This window comes from Rhinolophus sinicus, chromosome 16, assembly GCF_057876585.1.
Source record: "Rhinolophus sinicus isolate RSI-liver-muscle chromosome 16, RSI-T2T, whole genome shotgun sequence".
Lineage (NCBI taxonomy): Eukaryota > Metazoa > Chordata > Mammalia > Chiroptera > Rhinolophidae > Rhinolophus > Rhinolophus sinicus.
The window spans coordinates 120,350,732-120,377,561 of NC_142516.1; the positions used below are offsets into that span (position 1 = coordinate 120,350,732).

The following is a 26,830-nucleotide window of genomic DNA, read 5'->3' on the forward strand; positions in this document are numbered from 1 at the left end:
GACAATAATAATAGATGTTTTGAAATAATGGGTCACATAAAGATGTTAGGATTAGTTGTACTTTATCCTCTAACCAGTGTTTTCTGAAGTGGTGCTTCTCCACCTTTAACATCATACAAATCACCTGGGGATCTTGTTAAACTGTAGATTATGATTCTGGGCAGGGTGGCCTTAAGATTCTGGTTTTTTAACAAATTTCCAGATGATGCAGATGTTGCTGCTGTAGGAATCACACTTTGAAAAGCTAAGGTGTGGGATAGTACTAGTTAACACAGGAAGAAAAGCGCTCCTCAAACAAATGAGTTTAGGAGATGATATAGTGAACAAAATTCCATGGATTTCTTTTCTTATTGCTCAGTTGCTTTAATATTCTAATGTGCATTCTGAAGTTCCAAGAGGGACATATAGTATGTTGAATTTTTATATCTACTTAGAAGTGTATTCAGCTGCAAGGTCACCTGATTTTGGAAATCCAAACAAATAGGGATTTGTTCATCTTACGTAACAAGGACTCGCGAGATAGAAGGTTGCTGGCCCAGGCTCAGTGCACTGCAGTGTGGAAGCTGATATGTCTGCAATTCACTTTGTCCTTCCTTCAAAATCACAAGCTGTCTACTGCAGTTCCTGCTTCCAGTCCATGTTTAAAAGCATGAAGAAGAGTGAAGGGTCAACAGACTTCAGTTTCTGCCTTATTGGCAAGAATTATGTCATCTGGTCACTCCATCTGGCAGTAAGATCACGAAAGAGAATATTTAGTCTTACCGTCTCCAGAATGTGCAAGGCAAGAGAAGTGTTTGCCATGGTTCCTGAACATTTGTTTCTTATTGCAGTCTTGTGGGAATAGTGTTCCACAGATCACACTTTGGGAAGGTATAAATAACGGGGCACCAGTGACAATTTTAAATACAGGTACAAGTATTATTTGCTCAAGTACTAGCCTGAAGAACTCATAAAATTAGGAAATCAAAAGAAGAAAAGCTTTTAAAGGTGAAAAATATGTGATTCCACCCAAAAGTAGGAGGAGAGTTAGATAAGTATAGTATTACATAAATCTCAGTGTAATAGTTTTTCAACGCAGAAGGAATTATTGAAAAAAAAAACCACAAAAATCTTTAATGCCATAAAAAGATGGAAGAGAAAGCGTTCTAATGAAAGACCATTGGATTTAATGATAATCTTATTTGTGTCCTTAAGTCCATTTCCTGGACTAGTGGTGAGAACAGTCAGAGGCCAGGAAATAAAAAGCAGACAGAATAGATAGTTCATTTGAGGAGTTTAGGTGTGAAAGAGGGAAATAATTGCTTTATGTGAAGCCAAAATATCAGGAAGATCCCAGTCTAAAATAAATTCCTCTGAAATTTCCTCATTAGAGAGTTACTTATACTTATGAGACTTTATTATTTTTTAAATTGCAAATACACTTTTAATTTATATAAGCTGATTACACATTAGGACCGACAAATTCATGAATGTTTTTTTTGTTTGTTTGTTTTTTGTTTAATAGAGCAAGGCATAGAAAAAATGTAAGAATTCTGATTGTCTGACATGGACAGAAGGTGTTTCCACGGAGAGATAAAAAGTATTTTTAGGAAAAGGGGAGGTGTTCCTGAAAATACAAACTTCACAAATTTGTCCAAGAGGTACAGCTTCAGAAAGGCTGTGAATCATGAAATCAATATATATCCATACAGTTCATCATCTATTGTTTGGCCAACACAAAATTAGGGAGAAAGGCAAGTCAACATACTATTACCCATGATTACAGTCACTCTGTTTGGGGTTTAAATTTTATCCTTGCCATTTTTTAGGTGACATATCTCTAGGCTGAACGTTCTCATCTCAAAAATAAGAATAATAACACAGCTAACCCACAGTAGTGTCATGAGGATTAAGTGAGAAAATATGGTGTTTGGCCCATACTAAATGTTCCGTAAATATTTACTGTGGTGATGATGAGGAGGAGAAGGAGGAGGAAGATAAAAAAGGAATGTGGTAACAATGAATTGTAGTGCTATGCGACTTTCATCAAGAGTTGAAGGTGAAGAGAGATATTCAGAGGTTTTCCAGACAAGGAAGCATATAAAATGAATTATGACTCTGGGTAAATTATATCTTCTTTAAGAGCTCAGTAGTTCAGGTTCTTAATATTAGTGAAATTTAAACTACTTAAAAATTAGTAGTTAAAATCTGGTTTAGAGATTACCAGTGGTCCAATGGTCTCTAAATTCGGCTCCGGGGAGCCTTCCATTCTGACAGCATGCCTTAGGGTCTGTGGGGACAGAGGCCCAGAGAGCAGTTTCCAGGCTCTCGGCCTCACGTGGAAAGGTTCTGGCTCGGGTAGTAGATGGTCATCAGCTGTAATCAGATGTCCATCTGCTGTGATTGGGTGGCCATCAGCTGTTACCGGTTAACCATTAGCCACTAACATAACTGCTGTGGCTACGCTAGGGGGTTGGTTGGTTGGTAGAGAAGAGGACAGCAAGTGCAGTTAGCAAGCGGATTACATTGTGGATCATGTGGATCCTACTTCCTGTGTCTCACCTGGCTGCCAGCGAGACTGGGGTGCAGGAAGACCCCTTGCTGGGGTGCTGACGGATGTTTGCTTTGTTTCTCGACCAGCCGCCATTGAGAATATAGTGGTATGACTCCCCTATCTATGTCTCCATTGGTGTTCCTTTTTGGCCTCACCGTATCTTACATTCTTATGTGGGAAGCGGGAGCTGAGACCCTGCATGACACAGACACTGCTGGGAACAGGAAGATCTTCCCCTTTCTCCTTTCATTCCACATAGCTCAGTTTTTATTTACTTTCTGTATTTAGATTCCACATAAAACTTTGATTTTTTTGTTTGTTTGTTTGTTTCTTTGGGGGAAAAAGGAAGCTTTTCTTCTCTTAGAGAAGGTTTAGACCCTTCCCTTCATTTTATAGATCAAGAAATTTTCTGTATTTTCCAAATCACAGGTATTTCTAGGGAAGGACTTACTCCCTTGACTCCGATGAATTAATAAGCCTCATAAACCCAAGACTGTACCCTGTGTCCTAATGAATGTCGCCACTTCATTTAGAATACTGCCTTAAAGTGTATACACCAGTAAAACTATGCTTCGTGGTGGGCAAATCCAAGACAAGCTACAACCTTTCAAAGAAGATAAAAGAGGGAATTAAGTATTCAGTTATAACCAGCTGACTTCTTCTCAGGGAGCAAACGACACAGGGTATTGTTTCTTAACTCGTGGGGTGTTGGCACTATTTGCAGTCTCTTGGCCTTCCTAATTATAGATGTGCTGTGTAACATTGCCTCCACCTGCACCTATAACAATAACAATATTCAGCACTTAACATTATCAAAGACCTTTCTAGCTTGAACTAATTAATTCATACAATTCCAACCATCTGGGACAGATAGTATTATTATCCAGGTTTTATAGACGGAGAAAACTTCAAAAGAGTTTTCTCCAAGGTCATATAGCAACTGGAATGAGGCCAAGAGTATATCTTAGACATGCTAGATTTTTAAGTTCATAAGAAGATGACAAGCTTACACAGTTTTGATTTAGAGGTCATTTGATTTTTTTTTCTTCAGGGTGCTAAACAGATACCCCTTTGTTGGATAGAGCTGACGTTTTGGTTTCTGCTGTGGCTTCTCTCCCAGAAGGAATGATTATACCCTCCGGAATTATCACGCATGCCATAATTCTTTGGAATACCAGGTAGTTTAGGAGCTCTTAAAAGTGGCTAACATATGCCAGCTGTTTCATCTCTTTTATTCTCCACCTTTAGTACACCTACAGTGTCTCTTTTCAGTTGAATGATATTGGAACACAGGGCTCTTGAAATGTAAAATGAAACCTCAGAAAAGTCAGTTAGTTATAAAGGCTTCTCTGTCCCTTTCTAGTGACCAACTAACTAAGATTCTTAGGAATCACATATGCCTCAAAGAAGGGCCTGTAGAGATAATACCAGCTTTTCACCATTAGTTTTTTTTTAAAGATTAAAAATAGCCCATGTTCCCCTAGTTAGGAGAAAGTTAAATTTGAAACAACACTAAGTAGCTCATTGGTGGAAAATCACCATCCCCCCTGCAACTTTTGTCCTGTTCTAATAGTTGTGATTTGAAAGAGCATTATATCCTTGTGTATTTACTCATGCTGATGAGGCAGAAAATCGTATACTATTTTTTTAAATGATATCTATCTAAAAGTCAAAAGCTGATAGACTTTTATATACACAATGATTATGCAAAACAAAGCAATGTCAAATTAAAATGCAATCTTAACAAGAATTCCATGTTGACCCAGACACCAGTGGGACCAGAGAAAGCATAATTCTGAAAATTTTCAGAATATGTAAGGAATTTGGGGACTATGATTAAGAAGAACTTTTTCTAAATAGGGATCTTTTGAAACCTAGGTTCAGAGAGCATCTGCATATAATTTGCATGTGAGTCAGCATGTAGTAGAATGTGTAACTCCGACAAGCTCGGAGTTTGGAAGGAGAGCATGTTTTCCTCTCAAGGCTGTTTTTAATATCATGTTGTAAACCTGGGCCACTTAAACTTTAACAAGTTCCATAAGTACATATGATTCACCCCAAAGTTTAAAGATCCTTGGTGTCATTCCTTAACACTTATCTCATTCAGGGAAGTTGAGCAGTTTGACATATTCGTTCAAGGACAATCTTCCAGGATGAACCTAACTGTGACCAAAGCCTACGTGGTAAGTTTCGATCTATATTCTCACACAGTTTTCTGAACCAGAGCAAGAAAAAAGCAATTCAGTGATGACTACAGCATGCAGATGGCTATCAGGTGTGCCCCCCCCCCCCCCAATTCTTCAGGGGATCAAATGCCCGAGCCAGGATGCTTAGACAGCTTGTGATCTCTCCACACTCATTCCTTCAGTCAGCAAGCCTGGATCAGAATACCTGCCAAGGGGGCATGAATGCCAGCTGTCCTTCTCCTTGTTTCATAATTTAGTAAAAGACTGGTTTCTGGAGCTCACTGATCACTTTAGATTTTCATAGGACAATATTAATCAGAGCTGAAGTTAGGGTGACTAACTCTCTTCATACCATCTTCACCATCATCCAAAACTTCCTGAAGGAGTCTATTTAGAGATTAAAACTTTTCCATGCTGGCAGCAGGCCCAGAGCAAAAAAAAAAAAACACAACAAAAAAAACTGTGTAATAACGTGTAGGGCAGACTACTTGGCCATTTTCAGTTACTCCTTTTTTCCTATAAGCATAAATAAAAGCTGCCAAAAGAGTCTTTCACTCTAATCTTCAAAAAAGAATATTTTCTGTGCTAGAGAGTGCTTTAAAATATAAATATTTACATATTTTAAAATAAATATTTGTGTATTTTACCTGAAAAATATTTTGTTCAATTTCCTAAAGTGGGAAAGAAAAAAAAGCATGAGAAGCCTTCTTCTACGTTAGGAAGGGATTTTGTGGTTGATGGAAAAATGTTCCAGCAGTGGCAGGATACGAAGACACTCTTGTTAGCTTTTCCTAGCACTGGTGTTGATGAGTTTAGCAGGAAAGTATGTACCAGACCTGAGGCCCTTCATGAGGGGCTGTGACCTGGCTTCTGCCACCTCGGTGAGACACTGTGACCACTGTTGGCAGAATCGGCTGCAGTTTGGGCCTTGTCTGTCTCCCTGCCTGCACAGTGTGGTTCTGACAGAGAAACTGCCTTGTCTTGTTGCTCACAGGCAGCTTTGTGTGCCTGCTCCTGCTGCTTCCCAGGTGGGAGTATGGTGTGAATTCGTAACAGAGCTTTGCTTACCCTACAAAGTCACAGAGGCAAAGGACGCCACCCACAGACAACTTCCTTCATGGATCAAATCCTAAGTGAATCCAGCTTTTTCCTCTTCCCTTTTTAGTCCTTCCTCCCTGAGGTGCCAGCCCAGAGGCATGCCTCACTACTGCTTGGCATTCTCTGCCTCAGTCTGCTCAGGGTCTTTTTGACTTTCAAAGACTCCATGTCTGGGCCTGGGGGCAAGTTCAGTCCCTGAGAACTGATTGTCAGGGACTTAGTCCCTCACATAGAATCTCTCTTGTACCATCTCAGGTGTTGATTCACCAACGCCTAGAATGTCTTCCTTTTCTTCTCAGGTAATGGAAATTCCCTTCAGTAATCAAGCAATAAGCTCTATTTATTTTGATTCTAACTTTACTGATGGGAATTTCTGGACTGAAATGAAGGGAGCTGTGACTGGATGCACCCTGTAAACCACATCAAAGACATGAACCCTATTTTTTCAGTGTTTCAAATCTCCTCAGTGCCACAGGAACTCATTGTCAGGAGAACTTGTTTCAACATTTTTAAAAATTCATTCTGACTTGAAAGTATTGCTAAGCTGGAAATTGAATATCAAGATTGCAAAATCCAGTAGAATTTGGAATTTGAGGTCTTAAAGTAGCTGTTCCTCTGTTCAATATAGCAGCCGTTACCAAAGAATGTTTGTTAACAAAAAGCAATTAAGAATGGATATACGGCACAAATAAAAACACAGACATGGAACCATAATTTTCTAGGTCCCTAGTGTTTAAGGTAAGATTTATTGCAATCTCCCGAAAGCCATGCTTATTCTCTAAGTTTTCTTGGTCCAGACTGTGGGAGGATGTAGCTGCCAAGGCAGCAGAATTCACTGAAAGATTCCAGCATCAGGTTTCTTTGGAACAGGTTTCTACATGTTCAGCCTTCTGAATCTGATTACTTTGCCATGCTGGGTGCTAAATCTGCACCGTAATCCATACTGTCACATATTATTTCCAATGGTTGTACAGTCGGAGGCACACATAGGGTATATGCTTGACTAAGCTATTAGATTGTATAATCCCTTTTCCTGATGTTCATAAGACTCAAGTTATACAACTCTTCAGCTAAATGGTTTGGCATAAGCAGACCTCTAGGAAAGGAGATGGGCTTATGAGTTTCTGTGGGCCTCTTCTATCAAAATTTTCATGTGACATTATGGTACAGTGATATTTTTTAACTAGTTACAAATATAGTGCTTTAAAAAGCACTATAAAGGAATTAATTCAACATTATTTGACAAACATTTCGAGTAACAGATAAGTTATTCCACTAAAATAAAATAATAGAAAACACCTATGCAGAGTTCATAGTCAAATGCAAGAGCAGAATAAAATAATTTGAATAAATTAAAATTAAAACAATAAAATAATTAGAATACCTTTACACGTTGTCATACAATAGGACTCTGTACAAAATGCTATGGAAGTTCCAAAGAGTGAGCTATTAATAGATCTGAATTGGGATAGTCATTTGGTCAGAATTAATACAATACTGTTCATTCACAAAGATGATGTAGCTACCAAAAACAAGCTAATATGATCTTGAAGTTTATTAATGCAAGCATAGTATCTAGAATCTAGAATAATATAGGTAGCAACAACTTTGGACTTATCTAACTACATATGGAATATTAGGTTCAATGTCAGACCCAAATGAAAAGGATATTAATAAAGCATAAGCTCATTCGGAAGAGACCATCCACAATCACAAAGATGAGCCATCTTTAGCTCAGATGGGATAGCCAGAGAGAACTCCGGGAGAAACAAGCTAGTAATCAGCAAATATCTGAAGGGTCTCTATGGGAGGATATATTTATTCCACAAGACCTTAAGAATAACTTAATAAATCAATTAAAGTACATGATGGATGGAAACTGCAGGTATGCTACTTTTGACTAAAATTAGAAAGAACTTCCCAAGAATCATAGCTACGTACCTAAAAGATAAAGGAAGCTGCCTCTTGAGTCCCTAAGATGATCGTCATGGGGTTTAGTTAATTGAAGCTGGACTTTTTGCAGAGAATATTGCAAAGATACACTGGGAAGCTAAGTGACCTTTTTGGTCTCTCTCAGACCTTACACTTTATGATTTGGAGTTGTGGCTTTAGTATTACACATTATTTCCAAAACACAACAAAGTAGATGAGTTAGTTTTTTAATCTGTGCCTTTTGACCAACCAAAGCATGACAATTGTGGGTAATAAATGAATCACTTAGCTAGTGACAGTCTTAACATATTTTACGAAAGTCTTGGTAGTCAATAAAGGTCATTCTCTAAAAAAAAAAAAAAAGTCATTCTCTATCATGCAGAGACTCTTATGATTCAATATTGTTGGCAAAAATGTACACCAAGAAACAAACAATGATGTCAGCATGTTGATGTAGAGGGAAGGAAATGCAAGAGAATACAATGCTCAGTCCTTTCTCTGGATCTTAGGTATTTCTCTCCCCCTGATTTGGTACAGTTAGGACCGAGAGAAACAGTGACAGGAAGAGGCAAATTGTGGGGCAAAAGGTACAAGAGAATCCCTCAGCAAGAACAGGAATACAGCTGACACTTAATGTGGTATTTACCAAGTGCCAAATGCTATTCTTGGTCCTTGTCACTGCTTACTCATCAATCCTGCCAACAATCCTATGAGCTAGGTTTTATAATAATTGTCCCCTTTCGGTGAATGAAGAAATAGGCACAGAGAAGTTATGTAATAATGCCCAAGATCACATTGCCAGGATGTAATGAGTTGGCCTTTGAATCTAAGTATCCTGGCTCTAGAATTCACACACTTAACACCTGTGTAAAGTGTCTCTAAACTCAGGAGAAAGAAGTAAGGGACAGTGTAAAGAAAACCAAGGTTACAACTCGCTGAAGGCTCAGATGATGGTTAGCATTTTTTTAGCAATAAAGTATTTCTTAATTAAAAAACTAAAAGAAAACCACTGAGGAAAAATGAGCTAGCAATTGCCATTTCTCTAAATTCCACTTTAAAAAAGAAAGGTAAATAACTATTAAACACAAATGTTTTATTTGAAGTCGAGGTAAATGGAAAGATGTTCTTAATACAATTCTAATTCTTCTCTGTTAGAATAAGTTGAACAAATTCACTTTTGGATGTCATTTAGCCACTTGGTAATTGTGCCTCATGAATCTGACCGCACAGCCCAAAGATAAAAGCCTTAAAAGATTCTTTTGCAACCACCTACAAGGACAAAGGTAAGGAAGCCCCTCTTTCAATCATTGTCTCTGTATTGAAGTCCAAACTCAGTCAGTATGAATGAGGATTCAGGCACTCTCGGTCTCAGAGCAGTTAGAAAAGATTATGTTTTTCACGTGGCAGACGGCGTTGAGCTGGAGGAATAGTCACAATGTCTAAATGATGTGCCACCAAATAAGCATCCAAGATCATACGATGCTCAGTCCTTCGTCTGGATCCTAGGTATTTCTCTCCCCCTGAGTTGGTACAGTCCGTGTTGAGTGGGGTAAGAGCTCACAAGTATTCTTTACTGTTTTTAATGTGCTGGCCTTGCAGAACCTCTCAGCCATGCTGCCATGCAGAAATTCCAGCTTGTCCCTTTCACCTACCGGGCAGGATGTATCTTGCACCTGAGGGTAGGAGCTAACTGTATTCTGCCTTTACCAGTTGTGTTTAGTATGTTCCAGGTCAGTTTTACAAAATGCAGCGCATAATACACCAACATGTTGTTAACCTTCACAGAGACATCCAAAAAAATTTTATTCTGGTGGATGTGACCTTTCAAACAATTTCTTAAAGTTTGTTCATTGAAATCCTCTGGACTGTACCCTAATAAAACCTCACCTAAAGCCACTGCAACAATAGGCCCATGAAAGTCCAAAGTAAAAGTCTAATTGCTGCCTGCTAATTCAAGTCCTAATGCTCGATCTGTGTTACATTATGAATGAAGGGGGCTGAGAGTGGTTGGGCGGGGAGCAGTAGAGAACTGGCCCCCAGGGACCTCCAGGACACATCTAAAGGCATCTGCGGGCCTTAGCCATGTGTCATTTATTTATATAACTTGTGTTTTAGAACGTGGAAAACCATAAAATCTGACAGAAAACCCCTAATAAGCGTCAAAGCCAAGAATTTGTGGTCAGTAGGGGCGCCGTAGGGGAGGAGGGAATGGTTCCACTCCCTCCTCCTCCAGAGTCTGACTTACACATTTAAAGTACCAGAGGCAAGCATTACTCAACAGAAAGCATATTCACTGTGTATTAGTTATTCAATATTCTCCCCCAAATGTTCCACTGATGCATTGCACATAATGCGATGGGTAAAGTGTAATTTTACCATGTCAATTCCGTATTTAGCAGTCACCTGTGGATCCGCCTGACTCAGTTAATATTCAATAATTTTTCAGTCTTTTCAGCTTTCCACAGAAATTATTTAGCATGGAAATATATAGTTCATAATATTAATGAGAGAGATTGGCTTTTTCTTTCTTATTGAGATGTAGCATGTATACTTTAAAAAGCACAAATCTTAACTGTACAGCTTGATGGATTTTCATACGTATTCACCTGTATAACAACCACCTAAATCAAAATATAGACCCTCCAACATTCAAGCACAATCACTATTCTCACTTCTATCACCATAGTTTTTCCTGTTCTTGAATTTCATATATATGAACTTTTTATAAATGCATGTGTGTGTGTTTGTGTGTGTATAAACATACACATACATATACATAGAGAAAACAGTAAAGTAGATACTTTTGTGCCTGGCTTCTTTTACTAAACATTTTGTCAGAGAGATTCACCCATTGTGTTTCAGGCCATGGTAGTTCATTCCTTTTTATTTCTTGTAGTATATTCCATTGTGTGAGAATATCACAACTTGCTTATTTATTCTACTGTTGAGCATTTTGGGGTGCTTTCAGTTTGGGTTTATCATGAATTTAGCTGCTATACATATTCCTGGGACATTGTTGAGTATGCCTTTTGGGGGCCAAACACATTAATTTTTCTGATGTATGTACCTGATTCACAGGGTAGGCTTGTTTCTCTTTAGTAAATTTTGCCAAGCAGTTTTTCAAAGTGGTATTCCAATTTAAATCTCCATAAGCAATGTATGAGAGTTCTAGTTGCTCTACATCATCACCAACGGTTGGCGTTGTTAGATGTTTTGTTTTGTTTGTTTTTACATGTAGCCATTCTGATGGGTATGTAGGGTATCTGTGTGGTTTTATAGCCATTTTCCTGATGACTAAGAGGCTGATCACCTTTTTATATACTTATGCCATTATGATCAGTTGGGTATCTTGTTTTAGGTAGTACCTATTCGAGTCCTTTTCCCATTTTTCAATTCAGATGTTTATCTTTTTCCTAAGGATTTCTTTATATATTCTAGACATAAGATTTTTGCTATATATAAGTTCTGAAAATATTTTCTCCCAGTTTGTGACTTGCCTCTTAGTGGTATTTTTTTGATGAATAGTTCTTAAGTTTAATGAGACATAATTATCACTCTTGTTTCTGTCATTAGTGTTTTTTTGTGTGACCAGTTTAAGAAATCGTAGTCTATGCCCAGAAAAGGATGAATTTCTGATCAAGTACAAGATTATGAAGGCTCATCCTATCATTCTGAATTTATAGTGTTTGATAGATTGGTTAGTGGTTGTGTTCCAAAATAACAATTTCTATGGAGACATAAATGAGCTAATGAAGTACTTCCTTCAGTGTTTGTCTGACAGTCTTGATAATTAGTTCCATATCTATATTTGGCGAATACTCCTATTTAGATGAAAACATTTCTTCCTCCTTATGTATTACTTGCGTAATAAAATATAAAAATTTACTAGGAACTAGAGAAGAGTATAATAATTAATGAATATTCACTAGATGTTGTCTGAATTTAACAGTTTTCTATGCCCTGGTCTTCAAATGCATACTAACTACGTTGTACACACACACACACACACACACACACACACACAAACACACAGTCACATATGTATATGTGTTTTCCATGCATTTATAAGAACTTATAAAGAATATATCAGGACAATATATTTGTCATGCGGGAGACCCTGCTCGCTGCGCCATTTGTCGTGCAGGGTGTTGTGCAGAGTCTCTGCTCCCGCTCCCCACAAGAGAACGCAGGACATGGTGAGGCCAAAAAGGAACACCCACGGAGCCATAGATGGGGGAGTCATACCACTATATTCTCTCTGGCAGCACTATAGTCTCACTGGAGGCTGAATCCACACTGTCCGCAACCCACCATCCTAACTGCAATCCGTGCTTGCCAGCCCAGCCACCATCTTCTTGCCAGCCCCCATTTTCTTCTCTTTCTGCTAGCGTAGCCACAGCAGTTATATTAGTGGCCAATGGCTCACTGGTTACAGCTGACGGCCAACTAGCCACAGCTGATGGCCATCCACTCACATTGATGGCCATTTACTACCTGAGCCCGCACCTGTCTATGTGAGGCCGAGAGCCTGGAAACTACTTTCTGGAGCTCTGCCCCCACAATATTAAAATAATAAAAGAACAGGAGGTAATTATATGTCCTACTGTCACGTCCCACGTGAGGAGAGTTGTGGGGAGCGAGGAGGGTGGTGCAGGATTAAGAAAAGACACTAGTCAATAATAGATTATAAGCAGGGCCAAGGGACCCCCAGTCTCAAGGACTGGACACCCTGAATCGGGCCTACGCTTTAGCTTTTATTAGTTAGGTAGGGAAATAGAGGAGATAAAGCTTGTCAATCTCAAGATCTGTGAATCCCAAACATCATAATAGGAAAGCGATTCAAGCCAATCACCCTTGCCTGCAGGCAGCTGGGCCGTAAGTCACAGGGTGTATGTACTTCCCCAAGGGACAAAACCTTTATGCATATGAATATATGGGGAGCACACCATTGAATCACTTCCCTTGCAGGTTGTGGGAAGGAATGCAGCCACAGAGGTAGAGGCTTTCCTTAGCCTGGGGAAGATGGGGGGCTGTGCCCACCTCTATGAATCCCATGGGTTCTCCTGTTGGTCCTCACTCGACTGTGCCTGGCTTGAGTTGTCTCCCCCCACCCCGTGGGGAATCTTACTCGTCATTGGCTGACCAGCCATCTTTTTGGGGCCAAACAGGGAGACATGAGGTGCAAACACAAAGGTGAAGCAAAGTCCCTGAAAGGATCTGTCTCACAGACTCTCCTTTCTTCAGGGGCAGGTACGAGGGACAGACGGGTAGGCTGCTGCGTGGCCACATCCTACTAAGGGTAGGTAAGAAAGATTTACCTTCACCTCCAACTGCCGGTATAACATGGCAATTACCAGAAAAGCACAGGTATTCAAATCCTGACTGTATTGCTTACTGACTGACTAACCTGGAAAAGCTTCTTAATCTCTCTAGGCTTCTGTTTACTCACCTGGAAATAGGAATGGTAATAGTACGCATCTCATAGGGTTGTTGTGGAAAATAAATGAATGAATGCATATTAAATATTAGTAAGTGCTCAATGTCTAGTACATAGTAAGTGTTCAATACATATTAAATGCAATTATTACCATCGTGGACCAACAAACTTGGGGTATTTATGATTTTAGATGAAAAAACAGTATGAGAGAAGTTAAGCTTATATGACCTTAGCTGTAACCGTTTCCTTAAATGCACATCTGTGTTTCATGGGCTTTCGATTTACCATGAAAAAACTGTAAATTATTCACTGAGCATGACAGATCTAAATTTGGGTAGACATTCATGAGTAATAAATACAAGGGACGCTAAAACTTATAAAACTCCTTGAGTTATACTTCCTATGTAACTTAGTGTTAGGACAAACATTTAAATCAATCAACAAAAAGGGACTCTCATTTGTTTAAATTAGACCCAAAGCTTCTTGATAGCAGAGCAGGCTCTTAGATGTATGTACTACTCTTAACACATAGCTGAGTGAGTGGCACGGTGTTGATGTATGGATCACTGAGAAGACCTTAGGAAAGCTATTTGCCTGGAAAGGTTATCTGCAGGCCCTGTTACATTTTAAACCTATAAGATTTTGCTTATGTTTTCCATAGTCTAACTCATCATACATTTTTATTTCTGCTTTGGGGTGTGAAGAGAAGTTTTACAGTACCGGTGATTTATTACTGATGTGACGGCTAGGACAATGGTTCTCAAAATATGGTCCCCAAACCAGCAGCAGCATCGCCCAGGAAGTTGTTTGGCCCCATCCCAGGTCTTGTGCATCAGAAATTCTTCAGGGTAAGACCAAACTGTATTTCCAACAAGCCCCGGGCGATTCCGATACATGCGAAAGTTTGGGATGAATGTGCTGGAGAGGGATTACTATCTTATCCTCCTGACAGCATGACGTAAACTGCTTACTTATTAATACAATCAACATCAACTCTCCAGAAACCATGTCAAAGATTACCTTTTTTTTGCCATCATTTGATTTATTTGTCTGTCTGATTATTGGACTACATAACTAACATGAATCAAATTAAAGAAAAATACGAAAGGGCGTACAAAGCAATTTCTCCCATTTACTCCTGTGTCCTAGAGGCAAACCAAAATTAACAGTTTGTTTTATATCCTTCCAGGTTTATTTTATACATACACTGGCAAATAGGTGTCTTCTTCTTCACCTTTTCTACACAAGTGTAGCACGCTTTACACACTATTAACATGCAGCCATTTTAATAGTATTCAAATGTACATGGTTTCAACGTTAAGTTTTATGGTTTTTCTTATGTTTTGCAAAACGAGGTATGCTTTATAGAAACTTCTTAAAATAGGGATTTCTTTTGCATTTACATGCTTCCATTAAATACATTCTAATGCTTTATACTAACAATGTCTTTTAACTTGATTTTCAAATATACCATTTAAATCATCAAATATATAGAATTATCATTATCACCAGGTGCTGTTTCCCTTACATCATGCCCCAAAATCTCAGCCTTCTACAGATGTCAAGATCTCATCACATAGAACTGATTTTATTTTTAGATTAATATTTGAACCATGTGTTATGCATTCAATAATGCTGGAATTTATTCCAAATTATGGGGAGTCCACTTGCTTTTAGCCTCCTATCAAGAGTTAGATTGAAACTCCTTTTTGAATTTACTTCTATTCTGTTCTCACACATCTGGCATAGTGCCAATTCAGTTTTTAATAAAAAAATGCAGCCATATTGTCCTTTATTCTTTTAGCAATATTATGATTCTGACATTTGATCTCTGCAAGCAATTATCTGGTTTCTTCAATTCTCCTTTCAATATTCTTTAAAGGAGCTGAAATATTTAAAATAGCCCTTTGGTCTGTGCCAAAACGTTCCCAGCTGTCTCAAAATATGAACCAAATTATACAAAGGGGCTTATCTTAAAAAAAATAAAGTCCACAGGAGTGATTCTAAATCCCTTAACTTAGAATTCAAGGCCTGCAATATTTTGCTTTTTTCAGAAATCTCTCTCATAATTGAGCTTTCAGCTCAATAAAGATTATGTTATTTTTAGTTTTCTGTATCTTCGTGGTGTATTTCTCTTTCCATGACTTCATGAAGGCCATTCCCCATGCTAGCCTGTCAACTGGTTTGCGACCCATATGTCAGGTTTCCACCATGCAGCTGAGATGCTCCTGCTCTCTTAATAAAACTACTTCTTATTTGTAAGTGCACATATTTTATCTTACTGGATTTTAAAACCACCCTCTGAGATAAAAGGTGTGACTATTGTTACCCCATGTTACAAATGTGGAAATTGAGGCTTAGAGGCCTTAATTCTTCTTCTGAACTCTTCTGTATTGACAAGCTGCTTTACTCATTTGGTACTCACTCTATACTATCTCATAACATCTTTTTACGTTTGTGTGACTTGTCATCACAGTTCAATCTCCTTAAGGGCACAGAGTTTATCTGATTGTTCCTTGTATTCTCCCCCATGGCTTGAACAGGAAAGGAACTCAGTAAATATTAGTTGTTAGACTTGTTAGAATCAAAGAATCTAACTAAAACTTTGAGCAAAAAGGGAGCCATATAGATCACTTAATGAATATTTGTGTTTCTCAAAAGGGTTGAGGTTTGTATAGCCATGGGGATAATTTGTACAATGCTATTCGTTTTTACTAGACGATTTGAGGGAAAATTGCTTTCATTTTAAGTAAATGCTGATATATAATGGTATGGAATGTAAAATTTAAACAAGTTTTAAGATGAAACAAGTTTTTAAGATGAAACATGAAACTTCAAAGAAATTCCAGAGAAATGTCAGAATGGTAATTGGCTGCTTCAGGCTACCCCAGACTTCTAGGGGGTAAAAGTTTTTCTCTCCTCTGCAGTTGGTGTTATTTCTATTGAAAAATTGAGAAGTATGAAGTGCAGCACTAATCGAGGCCTGGAGAGGTTAAGTAATGTGCCCCAAATCACGTTATTTCAGCCAATATTGACTCAGCGTCTGCTACTAACTGTACAAACACCAGCGCTAAAATGACCTGGAAAATAGACAAGGACATGACCTTAAAAAGTCTGAATGCAAGTCAGGGTGAGGAGAGAGAGTCATTAAATTAATATTCAATGTGTGTAACCCATAGAAGCCAGCCACTCTCTTGGTTTGTACAGCAGAACGTATTAAATGAAAGCAACTCAAACTTTTATTATAGCCTCTCCAAAAACACCCCAGGGGAGTCTGTTCTTACTGCACAACAAAAGATCTTTAATGTTGTTTCCTGTTCCTTACATTCTCCATATGGCTCTCAGCAGCTAGCCATTGAGAAAAATGGATTTTCCCCAAGATCTTCTTGCCCCTCATCCTGAAGAGCTCCTAGCAATTTGGCTTCCCATCCTCTGCTTTTTCATTCTGTCCATCTATTTTATCCTCAATATAAATAAAGTTAGCTTCTGGCAAGTGATTTCTTTAATGGTTGTGGTGATGGAAAAAATGTCATTTTTTCTTCTTTTTTCTGTCATTTTTTTTTTCTTTTTTATTCACACAGTATGGTAAATGTAAAAGTGCAGAGTACCTGACCTAGCCTGGGAGATTAGGGCAGATTTCTCTAAGAAGGGGATCTATTAAGCTGAGCTCAGACTCTTAAATAAGTAACAATCAAGGAAAGGGTTAAGAACATTCTAGGCTTAAGGATCATAATCAATGAGATCGCAGGTAGGAAGAAGCGTGGAAATGATAAAAGGCCATTGTAGCTAGAACACAAGGTAAGAGGGTAAGGGGAAAAAGCTTGATAGGGAGGCAGGGGTCCAATTATGCAGGGCCGTATGGACCATGTTTAAGATTTGATCTCCTTCTCAGAGAGCATGGAGAAGTTATCAAAAGGAAGCTGAGCAGTGGTGGGATCAGATTTGCATTCTGAATCAATGAACTTGTAGGGACTAAGAAATTTGGGGAATTTAAGGAGAACATCTGAGCAGACTTCTGTTGAATTGAGATAATGCCAGAGGAGATGGAAAGAAAAATAAAAATTCAGAAGCTCTTTGGGAAGAAATGTCAGGACTTAGTGCACGACTGCATATGGCTGCTGAAGGAGATTCATGTCAAGGACAACTCCCACGCTTCCATCTTGAGCAACTCGGTAGGTGGTAATAATGATAGACCTGGACACAGGGAATTGTAAAAGACCGGATTTTGTGGAGTAATTTTGGAGGTCAAATGTCTTAAAAATGAGACAGAAAAAAAAAAATAGTGATTTTATTCTAGCAGGTCATGAAGCTTCAAAATTATTTATTTATTCTTGTTTGAATTATTTCCTTTTATCCTTTTATCTCATCAATAACCACTTAAGTACATCCAAAGCACTTTGAGTTTACTTGGATTTTTTTTTCATTGATTTCACAGAATTACATGTATATAGTATCATTTAGCTTAGTAAAATTGGTAAGAAGCAGGTTTTCTTTTAGATTTCATCATTGGTGATGATCATTTTGATCGTATGGTTAGGATGATGTATAGAAGCTTTCTCCACTGTCAAGGTCCTATTTTTTTCCCTCTTAAATGAATGATATTGTGGGGAAAAACTGTAAATATCCTTTCCTCATGAAACTTCCAGTCATTGCATGATGTATTTCTAATTCCATTCCCTCAATATTTATTAGTTGGCACTGTAGAAAGCATTTCCCTTTTCTCGTTCTTTCATTTATATCAAGATGGACTCATCAATTCTAACTTTATTTAATAGGTTATAGTCCATTACTATCACTATATTAATGCTCCGTTTGTCCCAGTTTTGGTGAGTCAGAGCCACTTAATGCCAACTTCTATATCTTTTGATTTGTGTTCATCATATTTTGAGCATATCCTTCCAGCTCCAATAAGATGTTCCTGACTCATCTTACACTTCTCTTGCCCCAGTTTTAGAATCAGCATTTCTCTAAGGAAGTCAGGTTCCATTTAATGGAGAAAAGGTATTTAGAAACAATGATCTGGATAACAATTGTGTTCTGTGCTAGGGGCACTTCTAAGGCCTTTGAGAGGACAAATCTAGGAAATCATACACAAACTTAAACATACTTAACACTTACATAAAACATACAAATATACACACATCTAGATTTATTTCCATATCTATAACTATCACTGCCTGTATCTATATCTTAGCCATTTTGGGCTGCAATGTTAAATCACCACCTTGCACTGGGAGGCTCAAACAGCAAACTTTTATTTCTCACTGCTCTGGAGGCTGGGAATCTAAGATCATGGTGCCAGCATTGTCAGGTTCTTGGTGAGTATCCTCTTTTAGGTTTACAGACAGTCATCTTCTTGTGGTGACCTCACACGGTGGAAAGAGGGCTAGTTCTCTGTCCTCTGCTTATGAAGGCACTGATCCCACTCATGACAGCTCCACCCTCATGACCGAATCACATCCCAAAAGCCCCACCTCCAAATACCATCACATTGGGATTAGGGTTTTCTTATATGAATTTGGAGAGGGGTGGACACAAACATTAAGTCTGTTACCATCTATAAATCTACATCTAGATATTAAAAGCCATGTGTTAATATTTATACCTTCAATTCCAAGCCATTCCCACAGGATACAGTTTATTCTTCCCCCTTTCAATATTTCTAACTCCCTTCACCAATAATGAAAAACCTGGCTTTCATTAGCCTCAATATATTTATACATTTGCTCAAGTCTAGAATGCACAGAGAGTTGTCTTGGAATTGCTAACCCACTGAGAAAAGAAAACCTACTAGAGTTAAGTATTTGTTTTGGGTTCTTTTGTCTTCAGGGTAAAATTTAAATACCATGAAATGCACAAATCTTAAATATATTGTCTTAGGGTTGCTATGACAAAGTACCATAGCCTGAGTGGCTTATAAACACCAAACTTATTTCTCATACTTTGGAGACTAGAAATCTAAGCTCATTGAGTGCTTGCATGGTCACGTATGGTAAGAGCCCTCCTTTAGCTTGCAGGTGGCTGACTTCTCATTGTATAACATGGCAGAAAGAGGGTGAGTGAGCTCTCTGGGGTCTCTTTTATAAGGGCATGAATTCCATTCATGAGACTTCCACTCTCATGACCTAATCACTTCCCAAACGCTCCATCTAATAACATCACCTTGGGGGTTAGAATTTCAACATGTGAATTTGGGGGGAACACACACAATCCATCCATAATGTATACAGTTTGATAAGTTTTGACAAATGCATACTTCCATATAACCCACACCTCTATCAAAATTTAGAACATTTCCTTCACTCCATAAAGTTCCTTATGCCTCTTCCCATTTTCACCACACCAGAGACAAATGGTCTTCTAGTTTTTCTTCATCTTTGATTTATTTTTTACACCACAGATTTTCAGCACAGATTGTTCCACCTATTCAAGAAATTCATGTAAGTGGAATCACATAGTGTGTACTCTTTGTGCCTAGCTTCTTTCTTTCACACAGCATAATTTCTGAAATTCATTTATGGTTTTGGGTGTATTAGTAGTTCTTTCCTTCTGGATAGTTTTCTACTATTTGAATATACAACAATTTGCTTATCCCTTCACCTGTTAATGAGCATTTGGGTTGTTTTCAGTTTTTGGTGGCTATGAAAATTCTTATTCATGCCTTTTCTGGATGTATGTTTTCATTCCTCTTTGGTAAGTATTTAGAAATATAATCTCTGAGTCATAGAATAATTTGTATGTTTAACTTTATAATAAGTCATCAAATCTTTTCTGAAAATGGCTGTACCATTTTGGATCTTATTAGCAATATGTGGGAATGCTACTTCCTGCACATCTTGGCCAATATTTGATACTTTCAGTATTTTTAATTTTAGCCATTATAACTGGATATGCAGTAGTATCTCACAGCTTTTATTTACATTTCCCTGATTACTAATAATATTGAGCACTTCATTATGTGCTGATTTGACATTTTTAAAACTTTCTTTGTTGTGTTTCTCATAAAATTTTTTTATCCACTTTTTTTCTTGGATTGCTGTCTTTTTATTATTGAGTTGTAGTAATTATCTTTTTATTCTGGATACAAGTCCTTGGTCAGATATGTATTTTACATACATCTTGCAGCCTGTCACTTCTTTTCATTTTCTTGTGCTTTTTAATGAGAAGTTTTTAATTTGGAGGAAGTTTAATTTAACAATTTTTTTTTATTTTATGTTTTTTTCTTTTCCTGTCTTATATAAGAAGTCTTTGCCTTTCCCCAGGTTTTAACGATATATTTATGTTTTCCCTTTAGAATCTTTATAGTTTTATCCTTTACATTTATCTCTATGATTTATCTTGAATTAATGAGGTACAGGTTACAGTTCTTTTGTTTCCATGCAGATATTCAATTTTCCAGCATAATTTATTGAAGATTTTCCTTTCTTCACTGAATCGCTTTGATACCTTTGTCCAAAATGAAATAACCATATAGGTATTGGACTATTTCTGCTCTTTATTCTGTTCCATTGATCTATGAGTTTATTGCTAACATTACAATTTTTGATTGCCATAACTGTATATTAAGTTTTGAAATTAAGCAGTATAAATCCTCCAGTTTTATCCTTTTATTTCATTATGCTCTAGCTATTCTAGATTCTTTGTATTTCCACATAACGTTGAGAACATTGTCACTTTTACAAAAATGTCTGCTGGGATTATGGTTAGAATTACATTAGATCTCTAGATCAGTTTGGGAAAAATTGGCATTTTCACAATATTGAGTCTTCCAAAACGTGAATATATTGTACCTCTATAGTTATTTAGGTGTTATGTAATTGTTCTTAACAGTATTTATCATTTTTAGCATTGGGATTTTGCATGTATTTTGTTAAATTTGTCCCTAAGTATTTTATGTTTTAATACTATTGTTAATTGATATATTCTTATTTATTTATTTATTTATTTATTTATTTATTTATTTATTTATTTATTTATTTATTGGGGAATTTTGGGGAACAGTGTGTTTCTCCAGGGCCCATCAGCTCCAAGTCGTTGTCCTTCAATCTAGTGGTTGGGGGGTGCAGCTCAGCTCCAAGTCCAGTCACCGTTTTTCAGTCTTTAATTGCAGGGGGCACAGCCCACCATCCCATGTTGGAATTGAACCAGCAACCTTGTTGTTGAGAGCTTGCGCTTTAACCAACTGACTGAGCCATCCAGCCGCCCCAATAGATTTTTTCTTTAATTTGATTCTCAGACTTGTTTCCTGTGAGTATGTGGAAAACAAATGGTTCTTGATATTGACTTTATGTCCTGAAATCTTGCTAAAATATGTATTAGTTCCAGTAACTTTTTGAAGATTTCTTAAGTTGTTTCATACAAACAACTATATTACCGGCAAATAGGAATCATTTTCCTTCTTCTAATTGTTTTATCTTTTGTTCAAACTGGTCAGACTACCAGTAGAATAGAGGCAAAGTGGGAGTGGACATTTTTGCCTTGTCTCCAACCTTAGGAGAAAGCAATCTTTCACAGGTGAAGGGGTACAAAATGTGCCATTTTGGCACGAGGATTATTTTGAGCTAAAGACAATCGAGAATCAACAAATGAGGAAAAGTCTTCATCCCTCCCCTTATCTGCCTACATGCAGGGCATTCCTTTCCCTTTGTGAAGGTGTCATTGACAGAAATGACACCTCTTGTCTCCCCCTGCGTCTTGTACCAGGAAGAGGAGAGCAACCCATAGCACCAGAGATGGAGGGCCAGCACCAAGATGAGGCTGCATAAACAAACCTTACTAAAATAACCCTTATCTCACATTAGTTTCTCCCATATATTTCCTGGTTACTTTCCTCCAATTTATCCCAGAAGCCCAAACTCCATTTCCTAGAAGTCTAGTTACTTCTTCACGATCTATCGCCCTTTGTTAAGATGGTATATACGCACCCAAGTCTAAACACTCCTTTGGATCATCACTTCTTTTCTGTGATGTTCCCATGCACACAAAAATATTAACATCAATAACACGGGTGTTCTTTTCACCTGTTAATCTGTCTTTTGTCAGTTTAATTTGCAGGCCCCAGACACTAGCCACTGAAACTAAGAGGGTAAAGAGAAAGTTTATTTTCCTCCCCTATACCATCAAGTATGATGTTAGCTAAAGTGTTTTCATATATACCCTTTATCAGGTTGAGGAAGTTCCCTTTTATTCCTTGCGTGTTGAGGGTTTTCTCATGAGTGCATCTACTTTATCACGTACCCCAAATTCTGTCCTTTTACTCTTCGAGCCATTAAGACTGTATTTTTCTGCCTGTGTTTTAGCTATTCTTCATCACAGGGCAGTATCTTCAATTAAAAAGTCATATATAGTTCTCTTCTTACAAGACTTGACTCTCCTCTAGTTTCTGCCTGCTTTTGGTCACTCTGCAATGCCTTCCAATAGACATTATTTATATTTTTTTCATAGAGTATAATTGTTTCCTGCAGAAGGTCTAGTCTGATACAAGCTGCTCTGCCATTACCAAAATCGAAAATACAGATGACCACTTTAAAAAATAATCTTTTATGTTAGTGCATTTGATAAAGTCCTGAACACCATGACTTGTTTCATTGCTCATAGATAACTGGATTCCTAATCACTGGCACTGCCCGGAGCAGTGAAGGAGGAGGGCTTAGAACCTAGAACCTCAGGTAACTGCACTTGAAATGATTTAGCTTTCAAGTTCTTTGATGAATACTACTATGGTGACAGTTCCTGAATGACTGGTTTGGTAAAATGTACATTAAGGACAATGCTCGTCATAAAAATAATTATTGAAATTCTTAAGGGAATTTTGGTGATAGAGGAAAATGAAGGATATTTCACAGGTTACTTGCAATTTCGGATCACAACCAGAGTAAGAAAATGGGTATACGGAGCCTAAATAATAAAGTAATCCATTAAGAGGATAAAGAAATGGAAGAAAATGCTTTACATGAATTCCAAATAGTTATCATATCTATTAGCTCATTTAGGACAAGAACTACATTTCATCCTTTGCTTTACACTTTGTACAGTGGATTTTTTAGAGTAGTAGCAGCAAATGATAAAGCACATAGAGAACATAGTATCTATTTCATAAACATTTTTGGATTAGCTATAATAAAAAGAAAGTGACACATGCACCTTAAACTTATACAATGTTATACGTTCATTATCTCTCCGTAAAGCTGGAAAACAAAGAAAGTTACTATTACATGTATCTATGTATTTTTTTCCATGATAATAATTGGCCTCTCTTAAATATTTACCACATCAAATATGTAATTAACATATTTGAGATTGTAGAGGGCACTATTTCATATAAATCTACTTTATGGAAGAAAAGACATATATATTCAAGCCAAATGGGTCTCACAAGAACTTGGATACATCTGTGAAAACTGTCCTGTAAAAAGGTACTGAGGCTGTTTTGGAAGATTCTATAAACCACAAGCTCAGGTTTAAACCAGTTGTAAGTAAATCTTGATAAAGGGCCTTCTCAGCTAAATAAAACTATTTAGTTCATTCCCAAAGAAGGCAAAAATATACCTGAAGCCCTAAGCTTCAGGGCTCCCTGAAGGCTCCATTCTTCATTGGTTGCATAACTTCTTTTTAAAACAATTAAAATCATGCCTGGTAAAAGCATGTGATATAGTCCTGTTTCTTATTTTAATATTCTTGTAAATAGATAGAGTTCAGTTACAGTTCAGTATAATTTCAGGTCTTCATTAATAATGAGAGTGTAGACTAGATGAAAAAATAAGGATCTAACATTCCATGTTTGAACTAAGAAGAAAAATATAGTTGCCAGTCATGTGGTAAACCTAAGTGTCATTCAAAACCAATTAACCTACTGAAAGCTTTTCCCAAGGACAACCCAGGAATCAATATAAAACAGTAAAGTGACTGCTTTGTTTGCCTTCCAAAAAGCACTGTAGAAAATGAATATTTAATGATAGACAAACCAATATGCTGAATGTAAGGAATAATAGCTTGGGAAAGCAGATAGAAGGATTTTGTTACATTGAAGGATCAAGTTAATTACAATTAGTCTAATGATGAAACCTTTTAAGTCTTTGCTTTATGGCTGTTGTCGTGAAATACTAGCCATGGGTTTATTATAAATCCTATTTTCATGGTCCACAGAGCTTCAGCACATGCATGTAGATAATATGTACTCATAATTATCCACAATGGGTCCACGAACCTGAGATTGAATTTAACTTTATTTATTTTCCTTGGTTTATCATTTTTACCTGGGGTACAAAAAAGAAGACATGTCAACAGTATATGATGTTTTTAAAAAGCAGTTTCAAAGATCTCCCAGTTTCCAATTCACCTTGGTCTCTGAATGAAAGATAAGGAATAATTCAATTAAGCAGCAACAAAGAAGTCTGACAGGTCAGGCTTACCTCGGGACAGTCAACCTACACAAGGTTTGGAATCAATCGAATTAGGAAAATTTCCCCATTTAAAAGCAGTGGATTTCCCCCTTATCCCCACCCATCTAGCAACCCTCAGTTTTTCCTCTAGGTCTCCAAAACTGTTTCTGATTAGTTCATTCACTTATTCTTTTCTTTAGATTCCACATATCAGTGAGATCATATGGTATTTGTCTTTCTCTGTCTGACTTATTTCACTTAACATAATGTTCTCTAGGTCTATCCATGTAGGTGAGGGGATTAGAAAACAGTCAGTAACCACAAGATGGCCACGGGGTTTTGAAAATTAATTTGGGGAATGTAATCAATAATGTTGTAAAGATTTTGTAGGGTATCCGATGGACACTTGTCCCATTTGGGAGACCACCTCAGGGATGATGTAGATGCCTGATCACTGCGCTGTAAACCTGAAGCTGAAGATGAACAATAATGAATGCCAACTATAATTTTATGTATATATATGTATGTATACACTTACAAGAAGTGGAGTACAGCATTAGGAATAGAGACAGTGGAAATGTAATGGCTGTGTGCAATGTCAGAGGGATAGCGGATGGGGGGAGGGGGGTTCACACAGTGTGAGGGATATAAATGATAAGCTTCTAAGTATTACTTTGTCTTGTGTACCTGAAACGAATAAAAAAAAAAAAAGCAGTGGATTTCTTAGTCCATTTTCTGAGCATTGAAATGACCAGTCCTTTTACCCTTTAGTTCCATATTTCATGAGGACTTTTTTGAGGAGTTCTAACCTTTTACTGAGAGGGCACTGCTTGATTTTCTCAAAACCTTGGGATTTGGGGGGCCAGTGGGTATATATGTGAGCAATTTGTTGAATCAAGGGATGAAGAGGGAGATGGTTTTGTGTGTGTGTGTGTGTGTGTGTGTGTGTGTGTGTGTGTGTCTGTAGTGGAGAGGTGGCTGTGGAAAAGACTCCCTTTTGAATACCAGAATATCTTTACTATTTCATTATTATATTGATCTCCCTAAATAAACTTTTTACGGATATGGTTCTTCTTTCTCCTTTCAAATTCTGTATTCAATAATTCACTGTTTTGACTTCTTGGAATGCTCTTGAGATTTTCAGTTCCTACTTTTCTTTTTTCACTCTAGAGGAATGAATGGGAATATTAACAAGAGATGTAAGTCCCAGAATTTGGGGGGAAGTTAAAGCAACCAGCTAATAGAATCATCTAAGTTATTCTGAAGACACTGTCACTTTGGAACAGTTAAGCTAAACAGTGTAACCTGGAGTAATTTATTTGACTATTCTCAATTTCTTCATCCATAAAATGGAGCTTAAAAATAGTATCCAGTACATAGGATTGTTGCAAAGATAAAAAAATTTAATATATGTACAAACACAAACAGAACAATGCCTGGCACATAGCAAATGTTCTATAAATGTTGTACATCATTATTGTAATTGTTTGCATTTTCTTTGAAAAAAAAGGTAAAGGAATTTAATGAACAGTGTCACGTCCTTTCTATTAATCAAAATCCTTTCCTGATCTGGATCAGATATTTCTATATAATTTTGCAATATTATCATGGGTTCGAATTGTTTTATTTTACTTTAGCTCATAGAAACATATCCACGTATTACATCCTCCACTTGTCATTTTAATTTGTATATCGTAATATACCATGGTTTACTGAACATTTAAATATTTTGGGGCATTTGAACTGATGCAAATTTTCCCCATTATAGGTAATACTGCACCGCAAATTACTACATAAGTTAGTTTCCTTCCTCAGACAGAGGAAATGGGTGATAGATCACAGAGCATGTTATAGATTACCCTCCAGAAAAATATAACCATTTATAGTTCTATCATTAATGTGTAAAGTATATCTTCTCCCTCTCCCCAAAGACTTAAGATTCAGTTTTACAATTTTTAAAATTTCTTCCAGTTTAATATGTCTCTAAGGAAGATGTTAAGTTTGTTGGGTTTGCCTTTTTCTTTTTTTTTTTTAATACAACTATGATTTTTTTTTTTTTAAGAAAAACATGATTTAGTCTATATTTTCTTGACCCTGCACTTTGGGACCATTCATCAAGTAGCACGTGGTTATTGACTTACATAATCATTTATTTCCTCACATATTTTGGGGGGACTCTATTATCAGGTTATATTTGTAACACATCTAGTCTACATTAGAAATTTTCTTTTTACATTTTATTGCATGAAAATAAAAAGATTAA

The 26,830-nt window shown here is 37.2% G+C and overlaps 1 long non-coding RNA gene across 2 annotated transcripts; it reads left to right on the plus strand.

The window, feature by feature from the left end:
• Positions 1-13,410: 13,410 nt before the first annotated feature.
• LOC148755101 (uncharacterized) lies at positions 13,411-25,533 on the plus strand. 2 transcript variants are annotated; one of them, XR_016019387.1, is made up of 4 exons: positions 13,411-14,034; positions 21,297-21,433; positions 22,784-22,854; positions 24,949-25,533. It is a non-coding gene; the product is annotated as an uncharacterized LOC148755101 (long non-coding RNA). The 2 variants fall into 2 exon arrangements; XR_016019386.1 differs by having other exon boundaries at positions 22,784-25,533.
• Positions 25,534-26,830: the final 1,297 nt, after the last annotated feature.